This window comes from Lathyrus oleraceus, chromosome 2 (genome assembly GCF_024323335.1).
Source record: "Lathyrus oleraceus cultivar Zhongwan6 chromosome 2, CAAS_Psat_ZW6_1.0, whole genome shotgun sequence".
NCBI classification, from domain to species: Eukaryota; Viridiplantae; Streptophyta; class Magnoliopsida; order Fabales; family Fabaceae; genus Lathyrus; species Lathyrus oleraceus.
The window spans coordinates 488,141,295-488,154,911 of record NC_066580.1 but is presented as its reverse complement, the minus strand read 5'-3'; positions in this window follow the sequence as shown (position 1 = coordinate 488,154,911).

Here is a 13,617-nt window from a genome sequence, read left to right as displayed (position 1 = left end):
AATATCATATCATCAAATAAATACATTTAAAATATTTGACTCGTTTAAATATAATATGGTTTATTTTAACACAAATAAATACCTGGAGAATTGAGATACTTTGTTTTAGTCTAGATTTTATAGAACAACAACTATGACTTAGTAAAGGAAAACAATGAACTTAGTAAATATATATGATTTTATTTACATAAACCACAAATAGAAGTTAAATTCATGCATTCAAAAATATTCTAGAGTAAAAATATTCTTAAATTAATTAAATAAAAACATGTTCATTCTTTGAGATATTATTTCTCCTTTCAACATTTTTCAAAATTGTGTTTTATCTATTATCACTGTGGAACTCCAACCGACAGAGACGTTTGACCTGTTTCAATAACGATGATAAAAATATTAATGAAAGAGTGATGAAAATGGAAGAAACAATTTTTTATACATATTGCGGAAAAGGTAAATACACCTTATTGTCGAGTTTATCGATGGATGAAATTATTTGTTCATCCTTCCATGTGTTCCATTTATCTTCAAAGTCTCATATCTAAAATTTATTGTAAAAGAATAGTGAGAATAAGTATGGCTCAATTGATATCTAACATAAAAGCATAAACTAAATGATTAAGTATAACTTACTTTTATGTCAAAGCAAGTTTCAACATTCTTTCGTCTCAACTCCTTACATAATTGGAAGATTTCACTGTGTTCTAGTTTGCCTGTATATTAAAGCAAAAGAAAATTATATTTAGTTATGATATAAGGAATACAATATAATCTTGGTATGTCGTGTAACCAAAATGGGAATCAATGTGTGAGCAATTTTTTTAATGTACTTACTAAATACCTGCGGGTACGATAAAAAAATTTGTTTGAAGACTACAGTTTTTATGTAGTAACCATCTTCTCCTTTCAATTTTCCTTCCCTAGTTAAAACTTTTGCCATAGTCTATGAAACATCTCTGGATAAAGCCACATACAATTGTCCATGATTAAAAATATGTCGTGGAAGATATATTTCAACATTTGGAATAATTTGTCCTTGTGATTTATTTATTGTAATTGCAAAACTTAGTCATACAAGAAACTGCTTTCTACTAAGGACAAAAGGCAAACTGTCATTTGCAGATGTTTTTATTTTAATTTTGGGCAAAAAAACTTGTTTTCCTGCGATGTTTCCTGTCAAGATTTCCACATCCAACATATTTATAAATAAATCACGACATAATAACTGCATCTCATTACACAATCCATATCTAGGATCTAGATTTCATAATAACATCAATGTTGCATCCTTTTTTATCTTTAGAATATGTGGTGGCAAACTACCTTGTGTAATTGAGTTTAAGAATTCCTGTTGGTATAAAATTATGATTATCCCCTTCAACCTCGCCAAACGACAACAAATTATGTTCTTCTCCTGGAAACTGGTCGATAATCATATCATTCAATTTCTAGACATCATCATTTGTTGGTGTCAAAATAGCTTTTTGTACATATATGAGACATCCCAACCATTCAATTCTAAATTAGGAAAAATATATTGGATAAGTACTTGTATGGAATGTTCACCTTCCCATGGGATTGCAATCTGTGAAGGTAACCTCACCATGTCATCTCCTTTGATAGGTCCAACACCGTCACCAATGCGAATAAGAAATTCTACAAACTCTTGATCATGCAATGATCGTAAATTTTGATGCAAACGCAAAATCTTGGTATGAACCCATAAATGAGACTGAAAAATACACATTGAAATCATTTGTGCCTTAGTACCTTTTCTTACAACAGGGAGAAGTTGACGAAAATCTCCCCTCATGATCATAACTTTTCCACCATATGGAGCATTGTTGCTACAAATGTCTTGTAATCATCGATCTAAGGCTTCCAAACAATTTTTGTTTGTCATTGGTGCTTCATCCCAAATTCTCTGGCGTCCATGTTAACATATGATATTATCGCATCCTCCAAAGCTTCATCGACATCCATATCATATGATACAAAAATAAAAATTTATATATATATATATATATGTGTGTGTGTGTGTGTGTGTGTGTGTGTAAAAATTACTACTTGCATACTTAGAACTATATCCCTTATATATGTATCGAATTGACTCAAGTTGTTTCGTTGATTAGGTGATATGCAATTACGATCTACGGGTTTAAATACATAAAATGAGATATGACGAAAGCGAACAAAATTATACAATGTAATATGTAATGTATATATTGATCATCACCAACCAAATGCAACATCATTAACATGTGTAATTCTACTTGGATCGGCTTCACTGTCATGAGTTCCTTGAAAGTTTGATCTTGGAAAAGTCATATTTGTAAAATTTTGAAATGGAACTCTCGACTGACTGTTTATAGGGCGAGATGTTTGAGCTTGTTTCTCTTCCTCTTTCCGCCGCCTATAATTTTCACGTTGTCTCGACAAATGGTTTTCTCTATACTCGTTGCTCATATTTTATCTCCTCTTCCTTTCATTTTTTACCCTTCTCGACCTTTATTGTTGACTTGATATTTGACGGATATTATTTTCCATTTTGTTAATATAACTTCCAATTGGGAACTATACCGAATCCTATGTAGAAACAATTGATCGAAAACCGATATATCATCAAAAGATGATTTGACATAAATTTTCTTCTTCAATCACTACATATCATAGAGTAAATAAAATTAATTATACACGTTATAAGTTATCTATACCTATATATAAAGGACATAATTTACCTTTAGTTCTTTTTAAATAAATAATATAATAGAATTTTAAAAAATTATGTACTTGGTAATTATTTTCATACTATATACTAATTTAACTTGATAAATAATTTACCTTAAAATTAAAATTAAAAAAAAAAATTGTATTATGTAAGAGAGAATACAATCAAAATGGAATGCAAACAAATATGAAAGAGCATATTACAAAATTGATTAGATAAATATTTTGAAGTTATATTCGTTTGTATTTTGCTATCTATTAGTAGATCAGTTATTATTCCACTTGAGAAATTAATATGTTATTATTCATTTATTTGCTAGTTGAGTTGTCAGTTTTGACATCTCGCATTATATTTTGTTAGGGGAATGTTATGAGAATAAAATTTAACTATTCCAAAAGTTTTAAGGTATTTGTTGCAGTAGTAAATAAATTTGAATTGTATTTATAATAAGATTATCGTGAATTTTACAATACATTAGTAAATAAGCTTGAAAATCTAAATAGAAAAGTGAAATCAAATTCATTAATGGTTTAGAAATTGAAGTTAGTAGTGGGTGGAAGTAAAGTGGAAATAGGTTGTAGGTAGAAATAAAATGAGAAAAACATTATAAAAACAGGACTAACCTAATGCTTCAATTATCCAGATTCATCATAATGTTTCTAGAGAAAACATACAAATAATATAAAGCTCCAACTTTAGATAACATTTTTTTGTAAAGAATTATGATATCATCAAGAATTATGTTAAGAACCATTGGGTTGGAATATTATGCTAATGTTACATCTTACATGTTGGCTAATGTTAACGATGACATCATTATTTAGACTCCAACTATTTGAGAATTATGGAGTCATAATTATGTTATTAAAAATTATCATAAATATTATTCGAAAGAATTATGTTATCATAAACATTAGTAATTACTCCAACTTACAGGCATGGAATTATGCTAATTACCCAAAGAATGGTCCAAGCAATATTAATAATTACTCCAAAGAATTATGCTATAAATTAAGCTATGATAAGTATTATTAAAAAAACTGAATATGAATAGAGCAGTCAAGTTATGATTTTTCAAAAACACATTCTCAAACAAACACAAATAGATATAAAGAGTCTTTTTTTACACAAATAGATATATTTCACCTGCCACTTATTTTCTTGACATTATAGTTAAGAGTTGAGGTTAGCAAAAAAGGTGAAAACTATACACTTGTGGTAATATTATCGTCACTTTCCAATGTGTTAAATAACACCATAAATGATAAGATGATAATTCTTCAAGACATGTTCCTTAAAACGAAACTTCATGTGAACACATAATTCTAAAAATCCGCTTCTTTCTTTCATTAGTTTTTGGATATTTACATGATAAGAATATATCAAATATATTAAGTAGTCTCTGTCATAAAAACAATATAATGAGTAGTGGTGTGATATATGAATTTCTCTATTTATATTTTGATATAAATATAGTGAGAAAATATATAAATTAAAAAGATATAAATTAACTAACAAAGATAAAACCTTAAAAAAGATATGCAATAAAAAAGAAATGGTCATTTACATGTTTAGAAAACAAAACTTAAAAAAGGGAGATGATTCTCCGATGTTGTGCAGTTACTTCTTCATGAAAAAAAATGACCGAATAGAAAATTTACAAATATCAAACTTAGCCAAATTCAAAATCTAAATGATTCAAAATGAAAATGACCATTTTTCAAAACAAATCGAATAGAAAGGAGAAGCATCATAAGAGAGTTAGGGATTGTTATTTATTTGAAATATATTTTTGTAAGTAAAAGAGATAAAAAAATATATTTGAAAGACATGAAAAAGAGAGGAAGTTTGAGGATTTGCCTTCAGAGTGGTATAATGTCTTTGGCAATTGTTGAATGAGTAAAACAAAGGATTTCTACTGAGTATACTAAGTGTACTTTTCAAAGAAAATTAATGATGAATTGTATTTCAAATATAGATGGCATGATCAGTGTATAGTTTGATTAAAGTGTGTTCAGTGGTTATCCTAGGGTATCCTGGCAGTGATTTGTCAAATAATCTCAATTAGAAATGAACTGAAACTGATTATCTAATGTGTATGCAAAGAACTGAAACATGGGATGCTTGGGAGGGAGCTAACAACGATTACCAATTATATTGTAACTGAATTAAAACTGTTATATGTATGTGTGAGATAAAAACAGTTTGTCTAAAGGATAAATATGGAAAATAAATAGGTCATGTCAAAAGTATGTATCCCCTTTATCTATAGGTATAGATTATAACTAAGAGTTGAGGTTAGCAAAAAAGGCGAAAACTATACACTTGTAGTAATATTATCGTCACTTTCCAATATGTTAAATAACACCATAAATGATAAGATGATCATTCTTCAAGACATGTTCCTTAAAAAGAAACTTCATGTAAACATACAATTCTAAAAATTCGCTTCTTTTTTTCATTAGTTTTTGGATATTTACATGATATGAACATATCAAATATATTAAGTAGTCTATTTCATAAAAAAAAATATGATGAGTAGTGGTGTAACATATGAATTTCTTTATTTATATTTTGATATAAATATAGTGAGAAAAGATATAAATTAACCAACAAAGATAAAACCTTAAAAAAATATATGCAGTAAAAAAGAAATGATCATTTACATGTTTAAAAAACAAAACTTAAAAAAGGGAGATGATTCTCTGATGCTTTCGTTACATGTGCAATTACTTCTTCATGAAAAAAATGACAGAATAGAAAATTTAAAAATATCAAACTTAATCAAATTCAAAATGAAAATGATCATTTTTCAAAACAAATAAAAACAAATCAAACAGGAAGGAGAAGAATCATAAGAGAGTTAGGGGTTGTTATTCATTTGAAATATATTTTTTGTAAGTATAAGAGATAAAAAAATATTTGAAAGACATGAAAAAAAGAGGAGGTTTGAGGGCTTGCCTTCAGAGTGGTATAATGCATTTGTCAATTGTTGAATGAGTAAAACAAAAGATTCTCACTGAGTATACTAGGTGTACTTTCAAAGAAAACTAATGATAAATTATATTTTAAATATAGATTGCATGATCAGTGTATACTTGGATTAAAGTGTGTTCAATGGTTATCCTTGGATATCCTAACAACGATTCATCAAATAATCTCAATTAGAAATGAACTGAAACTGATTATCTAAAGTGTATGCAAAGAACTGAAACATGGGATTATGGGAGGGAGTTAACAACGATTACCAATTATATTGTAACTGAATTAAAACTGCTATATGTATGTGTGAGATAAAAACAGTTTGTCTAAAGGTTAAATATGGAAAATAAATAGGTCATGTCAAAAGGATGTATCCCCTTTATCTATAGGTATAGATTATAATTAAGAGTTGAGGTTAGAAAAAAAAGGCAAAAACTATACACTTGTAGTAATATTATCGTCACTTTCCAATATGTTAAATAACACCATAAATGATAAGATGATAATTCTTCAAGACATGTTCCTTAAAAAGAAACTTCATGTAAACATATAATTCTAAAAATTCGCTTCTTTCTTTCATTAGTTTTTGGATATTTACATGATAAGAACATATCAAATATATTAAGTAGTCTCTGTCATAAAAACAATATAATGAGTAGTGGTGTGATATATGAATTTCTCTATTTATACTTTGATATAAATATAGTGAGAAAATATATAAATTAAAAAAGATATAAATTAACTAACAAAGATAAAACCTTAAAAAGATATGCAATAAAAAAGAAATGGTCATTTACATGTTTAGAAAACAAAACTTAAAAAAGGGAGATGATTCTCTGATGCTTTCATTACATGTGCAGTTACTTCTTCATAAAAAAATGACCGAATAGAAAATTTAAAAATGTCAAACTTAATCAAATTCAAAATCGAAATGATTCAAAATGAAAATGATCGTTTTTCAAAACAAATAAAAACAAATCGAACAGAAAGGAGAAGAATCATAAGAGAGTTAGGGGTTGTTATTCATTTGAAATATATTTTTGTAAGTATAAGAGATAAAAAAAATATTTGAAAGACATGAAAAAGAGAGGATGTTTGAGGGTTTGCGTTCAGAGTGGTATAATGCCTTTGGCAATTGTTGAATGAGTAAAACAAAATATTCTCAGTGAGTATACTAAGTGTACTTTTCAAAGAAAACTAATGACAAATTATATTTTAAATATAGATGACATGATCAGTGTATACTTGGATTAAAGTGTGTTCAATGGTTATCCTTGGGTATCCTGGCAGTGATTCGTCAAATAATCTCAATTAGAAATGAAGTGAAACTAATTATCTCAAGTGTATGCAAAGAACTGAAGCGTGGGATGCTTGGGAGGGAGTTAACAGTGGTTACCAATTATATTGTAACTGAATTAAAACTGCTATATGTATGTATGAGATAAAAACAGTTTGTCTAAAGGGTAAATATGGAAAATAAATAGGTCATGCCAAAAGGATGTATCCCCTTTATCTAAAGGTATAGACTAGCGTCTAAACGGGCACTCCCGTGTTCGTTTATCCGTTTTTTTAAATATACACACGCATCAAAATATAAACATAATTTTTATTTGATTTTAATATATATATATATATATATATATATATATATATATATATATGATAGAAGTTATTATTGGAATGAAAGTTACATTTTGAGAGGATTGTGAAAAATTACAAAACCCAACTTTGATAGTTATCCATATTTAAAAACTGTAAATTTTTATTAATATTTTATTTTTTTAATTAATAAATTGTATATATTTTAAAGAGTAAATTAGAAATGAAAATATGCACAGAGATGGAGGGAGTTAGCTGCTCAGATTAGTCCGCCTTTGGAATAAAAAGAGATGACCAAGATATTATTGAAGACGCTGAGTTTATTTTACTATGAACGTATGATCACAAGTGCTTCCAATGATTTTACCGAAATGGTAAACATGGGGATGAGATTGGAAGAGGGAGTTCGTGAGGGACGTCTATCCAAAGATGAAGCGTCAATAAGCAAGAAGTATGGTAGTAGCTTCTCCAAAAAGAAGGAAGGAGAACCTAATACAGTATCATCAGGGAGACAGAGGAGGCCTCATGTGAGGAAAAGTTCCCAATCCCGTCAGCATCAATATCAAGTATCATCAGTTATTCCTGTCTTTTCCAACAATTCAACCAATCAATCAGTTCATATTTAGCAACAACAACATCAGCAACACCGTACCAACCATAACAACAATAATCATCAACAAAATTTTGAGAAAAATAAGGTCTCTTTTGACCTTATTCCTATGACATATACAGAGTTGTACTCGTCTTTGTTCGTTAATAATCTTATCCAATCAAGGAACCCTCCTCAAATTCCCGAGCCACTGCCATGGTGGTTCAAACCAGCCTTACATTGTGCTTTTCACCAGGGAGCCCCTGGTCATGATATTGAGAACTGTTATCCCCTGAAGTATGAAGTTCAAAAGCTAGTCAAGAGTGGTATGGTGTCCTTTGAGAATAGAGCTCTGAATGTGAAAGATAACCTGTTGCCTGCTCATGGCAACGCTTCTGTAAACATGGTGGACGATTGTCCTGGGAATTTCAGAGTACTTGATGTATGTCGTATCCGTAGGTCTTTGGTGGAGATCCACAAGGACTTGTGCAAGGTGAGCCATTGTGAACATGACCATGATGGTTGTGTTATTTGTAGTGTGAATCCTCGTGGCTATGTAATTGTTAAAAGAGATATCCAAAGGTTGATGGATTAGAATGTTATCCAGGTACAACAGTCAAGGTACATGGGTAATGATGTGAATGTGATAATGCCAATATTTAAGACCCCTGAGCGGGTAGTTATTCAATATGATAGCAGCAACAACAATAATGTCAACAGATCGGTATCGTTGTTGGTTATACGGTTAACGGGACCCGTCCCCTACTCATCTGATAAAGCTGCGCCATACCAGTATAATGCCACTATGATAGAAAATGGTCAAGAGCTTCATCTTCCAGTTGCAGACTCAAATATGAATATTGCGGATATAGCAATGGTGAACCGTAATGGTCGTGGGTTCAGTCCAGTGTTTCCAAAAGTTGTGGAAGATGTGTCTGTGGGTAAGAAGGAAGAGATTCATACAGTTGATCTAGTTAATGCTCCAACGTGTCAGTCTAGTGAATCTAGCAAGTTGAAGACTAACGATGATGCTGAGGTGTTGTGCAAGATAAAGAGAAGTGAATTTAATATTGTGGAGCAACTGCTTCAAACACCGTCAAAAATTTATATGTTGTCATTACTAATGAATTCTGAGGCACATAGAGAAGCATTGCAAAAAATGATGGAACAAGCTTATGTTGAACACGATGTTATTGTGGATCAGTTTGACCATATTGTTGCCAACATAACTTCTTGTAACAATTTGAGCTTCTGTGATGAAGAGCTTCTTGACGAAGGCAGGAATCACAATTTGGCGCTCCAAATTTCGATGAATTCTAAAGAGGACGCTTTGTCCAATGTTTTGGTTGACACAGGTTCATCGTTGAATGTGTTGCCAAAATTAACTCTATCAAGACTCTCCTATCAAGGTGTCCCGATGAGGTATAGCGACGTAATTGTTAAAGCATTTGATGGTTCTCGTAAAGCTGTCATTGGAGAAGTGGACCTTACAGTAAAGATATGTCCGAGTGATTTCTAAATTACTTTTCAAGTAATGGACATCCACTTGGCATACAACTTCTTATTGAGAAGGCCATGGATTCATGGAGCTGGAGCTGTAACGTCTACTCTACACCAAAAGCTGAAATTTGCGAAGAACGACAAGCTTGTCGTTGTTGGTGGAGAGAAGGCATTGTTGGTGAGCCATTTGTCATCTTTTACTTATGTTGATGCTGAGGTGGAACTTAGAACGCAACTCCAAGCTTTGTCCATTACTGATGAGTTAAAGAAAGTTGGGGCACCCATGTCTTCTTTAAAAGATGCACGAGAGGCTATTCAGACTGGCAGTACTGATAAATGGGGTCGGGTTGTGGAAGTCACTAAGAATAAAAACAGAGCATGGCTGGGATTTCAGCCAGGGCCATTCAACGCCAATGTCAAGGTTATGCAACCAATTTTCCGCAATGAAGGGTTCATTCATGAGGATGATCAACACTCGGCTGCCATTATTAAAGACAATGATGAAGACGAAGCTTGCACCGACTTTGTGACACATGGCCAGACTTGCAACAATTGGGTTGTTGTTGATGTTCCTACTGTTATACACCGCTTTAAGTAATTTGTTTTCATTATTTTAAGAAAAACCATTCTCCTATGCCTAAGGGAGAAGTGAACATTGTTGGACATTTTCCTTATTATCATCAATGAAATACAATTTTATTCATCCACATCTATGATGTTTTTATTTTTACTTTCTACTTTTTCTGAAGATGGTAATCACAAAAAGCATAAATAAATAATAATCTCTCTATCTGCATAATATTTGTTTGCACTCCATTTCTCTAAAATCAAAATATCAAATCATTATGCAGGTTGGTTCTCAAACCCATTGAATATAATAATCATACTCCCTCTCCAAACTTTGATTTCCATGTGTTTAAAGCTGAGGAAGAGAATGATGATGAAGAAGTATCTGATGAGTTATCTTGTTTGCTTGAGCACGAGGAAAGAGTCACTCAACTGTTGAAGAGCAAATTGAGTTAGTCAACTTGGGTTCCGATGATGAGGTAAAGGAAGTCAAGATTGGGTCTCAATTGTGTCCAGAAGCTAAGAAAGGGTTGATTGATCTTGTTCGTGAATATTTTGATGTGCTTGCTTGGTCCTATCAATATATGCCTGGTTTGGATTCTGAGATTGTGGAGCATAGATTGCCTTTGAAGCCAAAATATTTGCCAGTCAAGCAGAAGCTGAGAAGAACTCATCCTGATATGGCAGTGAAAATTAAAGAGGAAGTGCAGAAATAGATCGGTGTTGGATTTCTTGTTACATCCGAGTACCCGCAGTGGATGACCAATATTGTTCTTGTTCCGAAGAAAGATGGAAATGTCTGTATGTGTGTTGATTACAGAGATTTGAATAAAGTCAATACGAAAGATGATTTTCCTCTACCACACATTGATATGTTGGTAGACAACATAGCTAAGTTCAAAGTCTTTTCGTTTATGGACGGATTTTCCATTTATAATCAAATCAAGATGGCACCCGGAGATATGGAGAAGACCATATTCATTACACCCTGGGGAACATTCTGTTATCAAGTGATGCCTTTCAGTTTAAAGAATGTTAGTGCAACGTATCAGAGAGTTATGACCACTCTTTTTCATGATATGATGCATAAAGAGATTGAGGTTTATGTTGATGATATGATTGTTAAATCAAGTGATGAAGAAGAGTATGTCGAGCATTTGTTGAAGTTATTCCAGCGTTTGAGGAAATATAAACTCCGTTTGAATCCCAATAAGTATACTTTTGGTGTTCATTCTGGTAAATTGTTGGGCTTTATTGTCATTGAAAAGGGTATTGAAGTTGATCCTGCCAAGGTCAAAGCAATACAAGAGATGCATGCGCCCAAAACTGAGAAGCAATTCAGAGGTTTTCTCGGCTATTTGAATTACATCTCAAGATTCATATCGCATATGACTGCCACATGTGCTCCGATATTAAAGCTTTTTCAGAAAGTTAATCTTGCTATTGGACCGAAGATTTCCATAAAGCTTTTGAAAGTATCAAAGAGTATCTGCTTGAGCCTCCGATTTTATCTCCGCCTGTTGAAGGAAGACCTTTGATCATGTATCTGACTATGCTTGAAGATTGTATGGGTTGTGTTCTTGGTCAGCAAGATAAATTTGGAAAGAAAAATATGCAATTTACTACCTTAGTAAGAATTTTATCGATTGTGAGACTCGACATTCTATGCTTGAGAAGACATGATGCGCATTAGCTTGGGCTGCTAAGCGTCTGCGCCAGTATACATTGAATCATACTACTTGGTTGATATCCAAAATAGATCCAATCAAGTACATTTTTTAGAAGCATGCTTTAACTGGGAAGATTTCCCGTTGACAGATGTTGTTATCTGAGTATGATATTGAATACTGGTCTCAAAAAGCTATTAAAGGTAGTGTCTTGGCTGACCATTTGGCTCACCAGCCTATTGAAGATTATCAGTCAGTGCAATATGATTTTCCTGACGAAAAGATTTTGTAGTTGAAGATGAAAGATGGTGATGAACAATTGCTTGAATAAGGGCCGAAACCTGGTTCCCGTTGGAGCATGGTATTTGATGGAGCTGTTAATACATATGGTAATGACATTAGGGTAGTGATTATTACTCCTCACATCACTCATTTTCTGTTTACAGCTAGATTGATCTTCAAGTGTACAAACAATATGGATGAGTATGAAGCTCGCATTATGGGGCTCAAAGAAGCCATTGATCTCATAATTAAATATCTTGACGTCTATGGAGATTCAACTTTAGTTGTGAATCATATCAAAGGTGAATGGGAGACGAACCAAACCGATTTGATACCGTACATAGATTATACAAGGAGGATATCAACTTTCTTTATAAAGGTTGAGTTTCATCATATCCCTCGAGATGAAAATCGTATGGCAGACGCTCTTGCAACCTTGACTTCCATGATTGTGGTGAAATTTTGGAATGAAGTTCCTAATTTGACCGTGATGCGTCTTGATAGGCTAGCTCATGTGTTTGCTATTGAAGAAGCCAAAGATGAAAAGCCATGGTATTATGATATCAAATGTTTCCTCCAAAGTCAGATTTACCCGCCTGGGCATCTTTGGAAGATAAGAAGACTTTGAGAAAATTAGATGGTAACTTCTACTTGAATGATGATGTACTTTATAAGAGAAATTTTGATATGGTTTTGCTTAGATGCGTGGATAGACACAAAGCATACATGTTGATGACTGAAGTACATGAAGGTTCCTTTGGTACTCATTCCAATGGATATGCTATGGCAAATAAGATGTTGAGAGCATGTTACTATTGACTGACAATGGAATATGATTGTTGCAAGTTTATGAAGAAATGCCACAAGTGTCAAATTTATGCAGATAAGATTCATGTTCCTCTGACATTGTTGAATGTCATTTCCTCTCCATGGCCCTTCTCCATGTGGGGAATTGATATGATTGGTATGATTGAGCCCAAAGCTTCGAACGAACATCGCTTCATTCTGGTGGCTATTGATTACTTCACAAAGTGGGTTGAAGAGACATCATATGCAAATATGACCAAGCATGTGGTGGTCCGATTTATCAAGAATCAGATTATATATCGTTATGGTGTGCCAAGTAAGATCATTACTAATAATGGATCGAACTTGAATAACAATATGGTGGAAGCTCTTTGTAAAGACTTCAAGATTGCACATCATAACTCTTCCTCCTACACATACCTACGATGAATGGGGTTGTTGAAGCTGCGAATAAGAACATTAAGAAGATCATTCAGAAGATGGTTGTAACATACAAAGATTGGCATGAAATGCTCCCATTTGCTTTGCATGGGTATCGTACATCCATTCGCACTTCAACAGGGGCAACCCCTTTCTCTTTTGTTTATGGAATGGAAGTTGAGCTCTTCGTGGAGGTTGAGGTCCCATCATTGCGTGTTTTGATGGAAGCCAAGTTGACAGAAGCTGAATAGTGCCAGACCAGATATGACCAACTCAGTTTGATTGAAGAGAAGAGATTGACTGCCATGTGTCATGGTCAGTTATATCAGCAGAGAATGAAGAAATCTTTTGATAAGAAGGTCAAGCCTCGTGTGTTCAGAGACTGTGACCTTGTGCTCAAGAAGATTTTATATTTAAAACCTGATACTAGGGGCAAATGGACTCCTAATTATGAATGCCCATATTTTGTTTAAAAGGCC